Raw genomic sequence first — 8,675 nt, forward strand, 5'->3', positions numbered from 1 at the left:
TCACACACACAGGCACACACATACACACAAACACACACACACACATACAGAAGTATGAAGTATATAGTTAGAATTCCAGAGTTTCAGGGTTGACCAACTTTGGGAGAAGTAGATGAATGGAATATTACCAATATTTCTTTGAACACTTACCATGGATTAAGTATTATATTATGTGCCTTATGTGTATTGTTTTATTTAACATAACAGTAATATAAATTTTAAAAATTTTACTCTAACAGATAAGGAAATTCATAAAAATTTACTTCAGAGTTATTACGGAAGAACAAAGAATTCATACTTAGGATTCTCTGTGTTCTACCCATTAGTTCTCAATGAGTACAGAATTGACAACACCAGACCTACAGACCTACAGCACTGACAACATCAGAAAACTTCTAGAGAAGCAAGATCTTTTTTTCACCTTATTAAAACACTGGGCTTATTTCACATGTATATTTTCAAGTCCCCACCATTTCCATTTGTCAGACTACCACCACTTCTATGTCCTATTATAACATTCCATATATACTTAAAACCAAGCAAAGGGTGGAATTCCATCTTTAAAAACTAAACAGGCAATTTGGACAACACATCCTTGGCAATGGAACCCGGACAGCATTTATCAGTCACAGTATAAGTTCTCACTCTGAGTTATAAAAAGGAGAGCCAGATATCAACTGTTACAGAAATGAAGATGGAAAATTTTAGCAAAATTTTAAAACTATTTCTTAAAGACACTTGTTCTATTGCCAGAGATCTTGAATAGACTCTTGGTCGGTCATCTGGAAGCAACTCTTTGCAAAACTGATGAACTTGGCTTCCACTTCGGGAAGAGGTACCTTTTTTCTATACTTGCTTGCACTTTTGCTCTAATGTCTTCTACAGGACTAGGTCCTTCCAGTGTTTTAGGAATCTTTTCCCTTTTTTTTTTTTTTTTTTTTTTTTAAGATTCTTGACCTTTTGATCTTGGTGTTGATTGCTTTTAGTCTTTCCCACTCTGGTTTGTTTTGTGTGCATTTTGGGCCAGAGTATCTTGTATAGATTTCTTTACTAGACCTTTTCTTCAGCTTCCTCATCATCCAAATCATCATTTTCATCATCATCTTCATTGGCAGCAAGTTTTACTTTTTTCTGTGGAAACTTCTTACCACTTCTAGGACAGAAGAATTTTCCAGATATACTAAGGAGTTTCACATCTTCTTCCTCTGTTATCTTCTGACTCTGCATTTTACTCCACAGCTACTAAGTGCTGTCCACAAATATGTGCAGGTTGTGAACCACATTTCAGTGAAAGACTACAGGTGGTATTATTTCAAAGCCCCCAAGGTCAACCATTGGCTGTGCTGACATTTGTCAGAGTTGCCAATGTTACTTTAATTGGACTGTCTTCGTAATTCATTTCCTCTGTTATAACAATGTGGAATTAGGGGCGCCTGGGTGGCTCAGTGGTTTTGGCTGCTGCCTTCGGCTCGGGTCATGATCTCAGGGTCCTGGGATCGAGCCCCACATCGGGCTCTCTGCTCCACAGGAAGCCTGCTTCCCTCTTTCTCTCTCTCTCTCTGCCTGCCTCTCTGCCTACTTGTGATCTCTGTCTGTCAAATAAATAAATAAAATCTTTAAAAAAAAAAAAGAAAAAAAAAAAACAATGTGGAATTAATCCTTTGCACGCACCCTGAACTGACCATTTTCAAAAATTAAAAAAAAAAGATAACTGCTTATTTTCATTGTTATCCACCCTAAAGTGATAATCTCACAACTGAAAAGATAGTTCTGGGACCTCAAGGAGATCAGGTCCATGTTCATCTAATCTTCCACACAATTTTCCAAGTGGCACACACACTAGTGGGAAAGAATGCAAACATAAATACCAGGTTTCTGTGGACAGGTCTGATGTTATTCTGATGGGCCTTCCTTTGCATGTAAAGATCTCTTCCCCCTAGCTGCCCTTAAGACCTCTTGTCTGAAATTACAATTTGTGAATTTTACAGTTAAGTGTCTGTGAATCTTTCTAGACTAGTTGATCTTGATCTTTCTGCCTCTAGGACATGAACTCTAGTTCCATTGCCCAGATTGGAAAAATTTTCATGGAGAATTTGTTCAACTATATCTTCTAGTCTTCTTTCTTTCTCTTCCCCCTCAGGGATCCCAATAATTCTGATGTTGGAAAACTTCATGGTATCATTTATTTTCCTAATTCTGTTTTCATGGCTTCTAAGCTGTTTGGTCCAGGCTTCTTCCTGATCCTTTTTGTCTATCAGTTTTTCCTCTAGATCACTAATTCTATGTTCTGCTTTGGTTACCTTAGCTGTTAGAGAATTTAGATTAGATTGGATTTCATTGATAGCATTTTTAACTTCTTTCCAGGAGAGCTTTCACTTCTTCCCTAATCAATTCCATATTGTTATTAATGGTTTCTCCAACCTAGTCACTGCCTGAATAGTTGTTACCCTTTCTGACATACATTTATGTCCATATGAAGTAGCTCTGATGGAGAGGGTACAGTCTCTGAATTTTTCCTTTCCTCATCCCTTATCCTAGTTATTTTAGTGAGAGGTGGTTGAGGAGATGTGTAGCTGAACATATCAACCATGATCCAGGTAAGGTGCACCCTGGAATGCTTTTGAGCAATTGGAAGTCACCACCAAAAAGAAAGAAAAAAGAAAGAAAGAAAGACAGAGAGAAAGAGAGAGACAGAAAAAAAAAAAAAGAGAGAGAGAGAGAGAGTTGATCCAGCCAGATGGACCCCAAAGGTAAGATTTATAAGGTATAAAAACAAAAATGGACCAAAAAAAAGACCAATAAAAATAAAGGACAAGGGTGGGGGGAAAGAACCCAACCAAAATTAACCCCAAGTATAAGATTAATATAATACCGGAACAAAAACAAATAAACAGAAACAGTGACAGAAGAAAAAGATGGGATGGTGGTTATAAATCCTCAGTGTGGGCAAGGAAGGTTATTTTGATCCTTCCTGGGTGTATCTTGATACCTTTGTTAAAGGACTCAACTTTCCACGGGTAAAGGGAGATTAAAAGTGGTTTATATATAGGGGTAGTATTGATTATGGAAAGAGGATTACCTTGAAATTTATATTTATATGTATTTAAAAAAATAGAAAAGCAAAAGAAAAACACAGTTTAGTTATGAAAAAAAGAACCAAGTTAAAGGTTATTATGGAATTTGTTGTACTGAACCTCATTGTAATGGTAAATAGGTTAAAAAATTAAAAAGAACAAGAATAGTGAGAACAAATTAAAAATAAAAGTTGGGGGCGCCTGAGTGGCTCAGTAGGTTAAAGCCTCCACCTTTGGCTCAGGTCATCTTGCCAGGGTCCTGGGATTGAGCCCCACATTGGGATCTCTGCTCAGCAGGGAGCCTGCTTCCTCCTCTCTCTCTGCCTGCCTCTCTGCCTACTTATGATCTCTGTCAAGTAAATAAATATAATCTTTAAAAAAAAATAAAAAATAAAAGTTGTATATATGAAGTAACTGGTATTAGGGCAATATCGGTAGTTTAATATCTTGTTTTCCCCTGATATTGGGGTTTTACAGTTTTATGGGGACCCTGTAGTGATTGTCCTCTCATTTTTTCTCAGCTGGCTCTCTGGGGGAGGGGCCTGCCACATTGTTTTTCAGTCAGTCTTGCTTAGGTTGAGTCCTTCTGCTCCTTACCAAGGGACTGGGTTCTGTGGAAACCGGTTTTTCAGGCTTTTGTTCTCTGGAGATTTTTGTTCTTTGACGGCTTTTTGCAGCTTTTCAGAGTTTAATGGAAAACAAACTGCACCCAGACTTCCATCTCAGAGAGAAGCTTCAGTCTGTTCCCCTTTGGGTAGTCCAGAACATACAGACTCCTCCTCCCCCAACTCCGCTGAGGCTTGTAATCTCGCACAGGCAGTGCACTTCCCTAGCCACCATCTCAGGGTTTGCCCAAAGTGCCCACTTACCTCTGCATCCTCACGCCACTAAAACCACAAGCAATATTGGTCCAGGGAACCTGCTTCCAGTGGCTGCCTTTGCGGGGACTGCTGTCTGGGGTACAGACGGACAGAGAGATCCCAACCAGAGATAAAGCACTGAGATTTTCAAGCATGGGTTGGGAGTGTTCAGACTCTCAGCTGGCCCTAGAGACCTCAGCTAGTGCCTACACAGAGCTCTCTCAGGTGGGGGTGGAGAGTGTGGTTCAGACCCTGGTCACACAGGGCACATGCAGAGTGGAAAAGGCTGTGGTTCTAGAGAGCGTCAGCTGGTGTCCATACCAGACTGTCTCACATGCGCTGGTGGGAAGTGCATCTAGCCCAGCACTAGTGCAAGCAGCTGAGGGCTCAGTAACCACAGGCTGGAGGCTTTGCTGCACTTCTCCGGCATAAGTGGTCACTGGTGGTGGCCGTCCTGGGTCCATGAGCTTATTCCTATGCCTGTGATTGCCTGATTCCACCAGTTTCCCCTTAAGATCTTTTGCTCTTTTTGAGTGCTTTTAACCAGATTCCAAGTTAATGCTGGTCCCCAATCACAGGGCATTCTCATATTGGGGTATTACTTTCCAGTGGGTCACTTTTGGTGGCTCCCTCCCCCTCTGTTTATCCTCAGATATCAGTCCAATTCCCACTCCACTTTACATCTTCACTGGAGTCTTCTGCCCTCATAGAGATCCAGAAGTGTATAATCCTACATCTCAGGTTGATTTCATGGGTATTCAGAGTGTTCTAGTAGATAATTAGCTCACTTTAAGGGACCAGTTGAAACTGGGTCTCCTACTTTTCCGCCACCTTGCCCCAGCTCCAACCTGTTTTTAAAAGTCATCTGGTGATTCCAATGCATTCTAATGTTTGAGTGTAAGCACCATAACTCATTATCTTAAACATAGTACTGCACTTAAAATGGATATTTGTTCTAGGTATCTGTACCTGAAATAACTGAAATTATTAGAGTACTATTGTAGTCAGTTTGGGCTATTGTTAAAACACTTATTTCTCATAGTTCTAGAGGTTAGTAAGTCCAAGATCAAGGTGCTGGCCAATTCAATGCTTTGATGAGGGCTCTTTTTCTTGTTTGCAGATGGCAACCATCTTACTTTTTTCTAATATGACCTCTTTTCTGTACATGCACAATTGGAAACTGGGTTCTTGTGTCTCTTCCTATACTTGTAAAGGAGCTAATCTCATCATGAGGGCATCACGTTATGACTTCATCTTAACTAAATTACCTCCCTAAAACCCTACCTACAAATACTATCACATTGGGGATTAGTGCTTCAACATGTGAATTTTGGAGAAACACAAACATTCAGGCAATAACAAATCCCTAAAATTATAATGCATCTCAAAAATATGAAAATTCCTAATTATGAAGCCCAAATATACCTTACTTCAAGACTTCAGTAGATCTTCCACTATTGGAACATCAAAAATAAAAACAAAAACCACCAAAAAACAAAAAACTATAACTCTTGAAATTATTAAACAAATGCCACATTTAAGTAGATTGTTAGAAAAAAATAAAGAAATAAACTTGATTTTCACTCTAGTTGAATAAGCAGTGTTTTTAGTTGTATTTAAAATTTCTCTGCTTTTCTGGTAATAGAAATAATATATGGTTGTTTAAGAATTGTGTACATTTTTCTCATGGCATTATTTATTTAGTAAAGATGAAAATCAACTTTTGCCATTGTTTTAAAAGTGTAGTTGAACATTGCATTAGAAAACTATAGATAGAAATATTTGAACTTTGAATATCTTCAAAAGCATAGAATGATTTTCGATAGAAAATGTCAAAATTATAGGAAAACGAATGTAGATAAAACATATCCTCAAAGATTATGTGCTTGATTGGTATATTAGTTTCTTAAGACTACCATAATAAATTACCACTGTATGAGTGGTTTAAAGCAACCAAAATTTATTCCTTTGTAGTTCTGGAAGCCAGGAGTACAAAATAAGGAAACTGTGTCACTACCATCCTTCTTGGGGTATTACTCTCCAGTGGGTCACTTTTCTATGTGTTTCTAGGTTCTTTTTCTCTTTTCATATAGGATACCAACCATTGGACTTAGGGTCTATCTTAAATCCAGGAAGATTTCATCTTGAAATCCTTTAGAAGTTACATCTTTAGAAGATGCTATTTCTAAGTAAGTCACATTCAGAAATACCAGGTTTACGTGAATTATTGTAGAACACTAACATAGTACAGTGAGCAAAAAACTAAAAAAAAGCTTTTATTAATTAAATGCTTTTTTATAAAAATATTCAAATCATTATAACATATTATTCATGGTACTTTGATTTATTTCATGTAAATAATCAAAATTCCAGCCCTTAGAAATAATTTTCTTCTGAAAAGTAAACATCATTCTGAATTTAAGCTATTTTGACCCAACGTTATTGCAGCTCATTTATATAATCAGCAACATGGGTGGTCACAAATAGTTTAAATTTTATGGAATATTTTTGTTTTATTTGAGGTTACGGGCATTGTTAAGCAAATTTCAGGAGGGGGAAAAAAAAAACTATTGCTTTATTCTATATTCTCAAGATCCTCACAAGGATAATTTATAAATTTTGAAATTCCTTTTTGTCCCCAACCATAATAACATAAAGACTGTCTATTGTAAGCTATCTGTGTGGACAGTGATATAACTTATAATAATTGGTTAAGGAATTCATTTTATATCCACAGTGAAAATTTAAACAGCACACGTAGGTCTAACAATTTTAGATAGGCTTATTTATTTGGTAATAAGCCACAGATACTGTGAATAAGTTATGTATAACTCACACTGATGAAAGGATTCATGTAATGTGTTTTGAGACACACTCAGCCATTATGCAAATTTCAGGAGATATAACTCTAAACAAAGGAAGGCACCAAAGAATTAACATGGCAATATAGAAGTCACAAAATTAAATATCCCCAGAAGAAATGCGGTATTCTTTAATATGTATAGAACAGGTATAGAAAAAAAAAAAAGGCAATAATGAAGACTGGAAAATTGACAATTATATACTCTATCTAATAATACTGAAATGCAGAATACTTAAAATAAGTTTGGGACCATACAATACATCTTTCTACTACCTTCAACCTGAGACACCAGAGCACCTACAAATAAAAATATCCTAGTAACACCAGCAATCCTAATACAGGATGAAATGTTACATTAGGGACATGTATACAAACAAATTCAGGAGTCAGATAAGAATTTTCTGTAACTGTGGCATCCACTGAAGGGTTAAAATGAGCAGTTGGGTCTTGACAGAGTGAGAAGGCAGAAGAACATTCCATTCAAAGAGAACAGTGCGCTAAATTACCTGAAGCCAAGTTTACTTTACTATATCACTGGGTTTGGGAAGAATAATGCTAAAAGCTGAAGCTGAAAAGGTAAATAGGGCCCATATGAAAAGCCTAGTAAGCCATATAGAGTTTCACTCTTGGAACACTGGGGAGCCAATAGCATAGTTTACCAGAAATGTGCCATGATCAGATTTGTACTTTAAAAATAATATTTTGGCTAGAGTGTGGAAAATTGATTTGATTTTTAAACACCACTGGAGGCAGAGCCTCTAGCTGGAGACTATTAGAGTAATTCAAGCCAGAGATGCTGGTGGCATGGGCTGAAGTACATCAGTGGAAATGGAAATGAAGTAGACTGATGTGAATCATATTTAGAAGACAGACCTGACACAATCTGGTGATGGATTATATGTGGGAGACAGGAAAAAAATAAGACAGCAGAAGTCTGATGATACATAGTTTCCCAGCTTGAATAGATGGATAGATAGCCGCGTCACTTTCCCTTAAGGAGTAAGCAGAGTTGAACATGCTAATCAAGATTACCATTTATCTCTTATTTTCCCCATTCAGTTTCTTTCACAGCATAATTCCACAGCTCTAAATTCAGCTTGAGGACATAATATGAAAGTTGTGACTCTACATAATATGTTGCCAAAGTCAAAGTAGCACATTTCTTACATTTTATTTTTCTGAAATCAAGATATCTTGTAATTGGTGCCAAAATAAATTTGCCAGGCACTTGGCAGAGGATTACTGTGAGGAAACTACCAAAGGGTGTATTCTGGCAAAGTTACACCTGCGTGCATTTGCACTTCGTTTTCTTTAATGAGAGTAGTTAATAAGGACACATACATAAACTGAAAGTCATCTTGGAATCACCAAGAATGTCCTCTGTGAGAAGAGGAAGTGAGGGAAGTTTCATTCAAGTCCCTGCATGAAAGCTACCACAGCAGGCCAAGTTTAGATCCACATAAATCACTGAGGGTTGCCCCTTGCAGAGGATGAGTCTCTGGAGAAGGGAAGGAAATTAAACACTTTTTAATTTAAGATTTGAAATAGACAAACAGCTTGACCTGTTGGGGGAACAGGGATGATTGTGGGAGAGCATTTATAGGTCTCTCAGGTAGAAATTGCTGGAACAAATCATATTGCTAGCAGCCGGAAAGGATAAATATATGTGAATTTGAAGGCAGAATATAATGACTACAATATTAAAGACATATGTCAGACTCAACACCAAGAAAATGACTGTGTTCTTTGAAGAACAATGTGGACTGACTAGAACCAGCAGGAAATCTTTAAATCAGAGAAACCAAATTATCAATGTTTGGTACATGCATAATGTGGCATTAAGAAGCAATAGCAAATATCAACTAGGCTGACTCTAGT

The 8,675-nt window shown here is 37.3% G+C and overlaps 1 pseudogene; it reads right to left on the reverse strand.

Moving 5' to 3' along the window:
• Positions 1-743: 743 nt before the first annotated feature.
• Positions 744-1,414, reverse strand: LOC116583485 (annotated as a pseudogene).
• Positions 1,415-8,675: the final 7,261 nt, after the last annotated feature.

The sequence above is a fragment of the Mustela erminea genome, chromosome 2, assembly GCF_009829155.1.
Source record: "Mustela erminea isolate mMusErm1 chromosome 2, mMusErm1.Pri, whole genome shotgun sequence".
Lineage (NCBI taxonomy): Eukaryota > Metazoa > Chordata > Mammalia > Carnivora > Mustelidae > Mustela > Mustela erminea.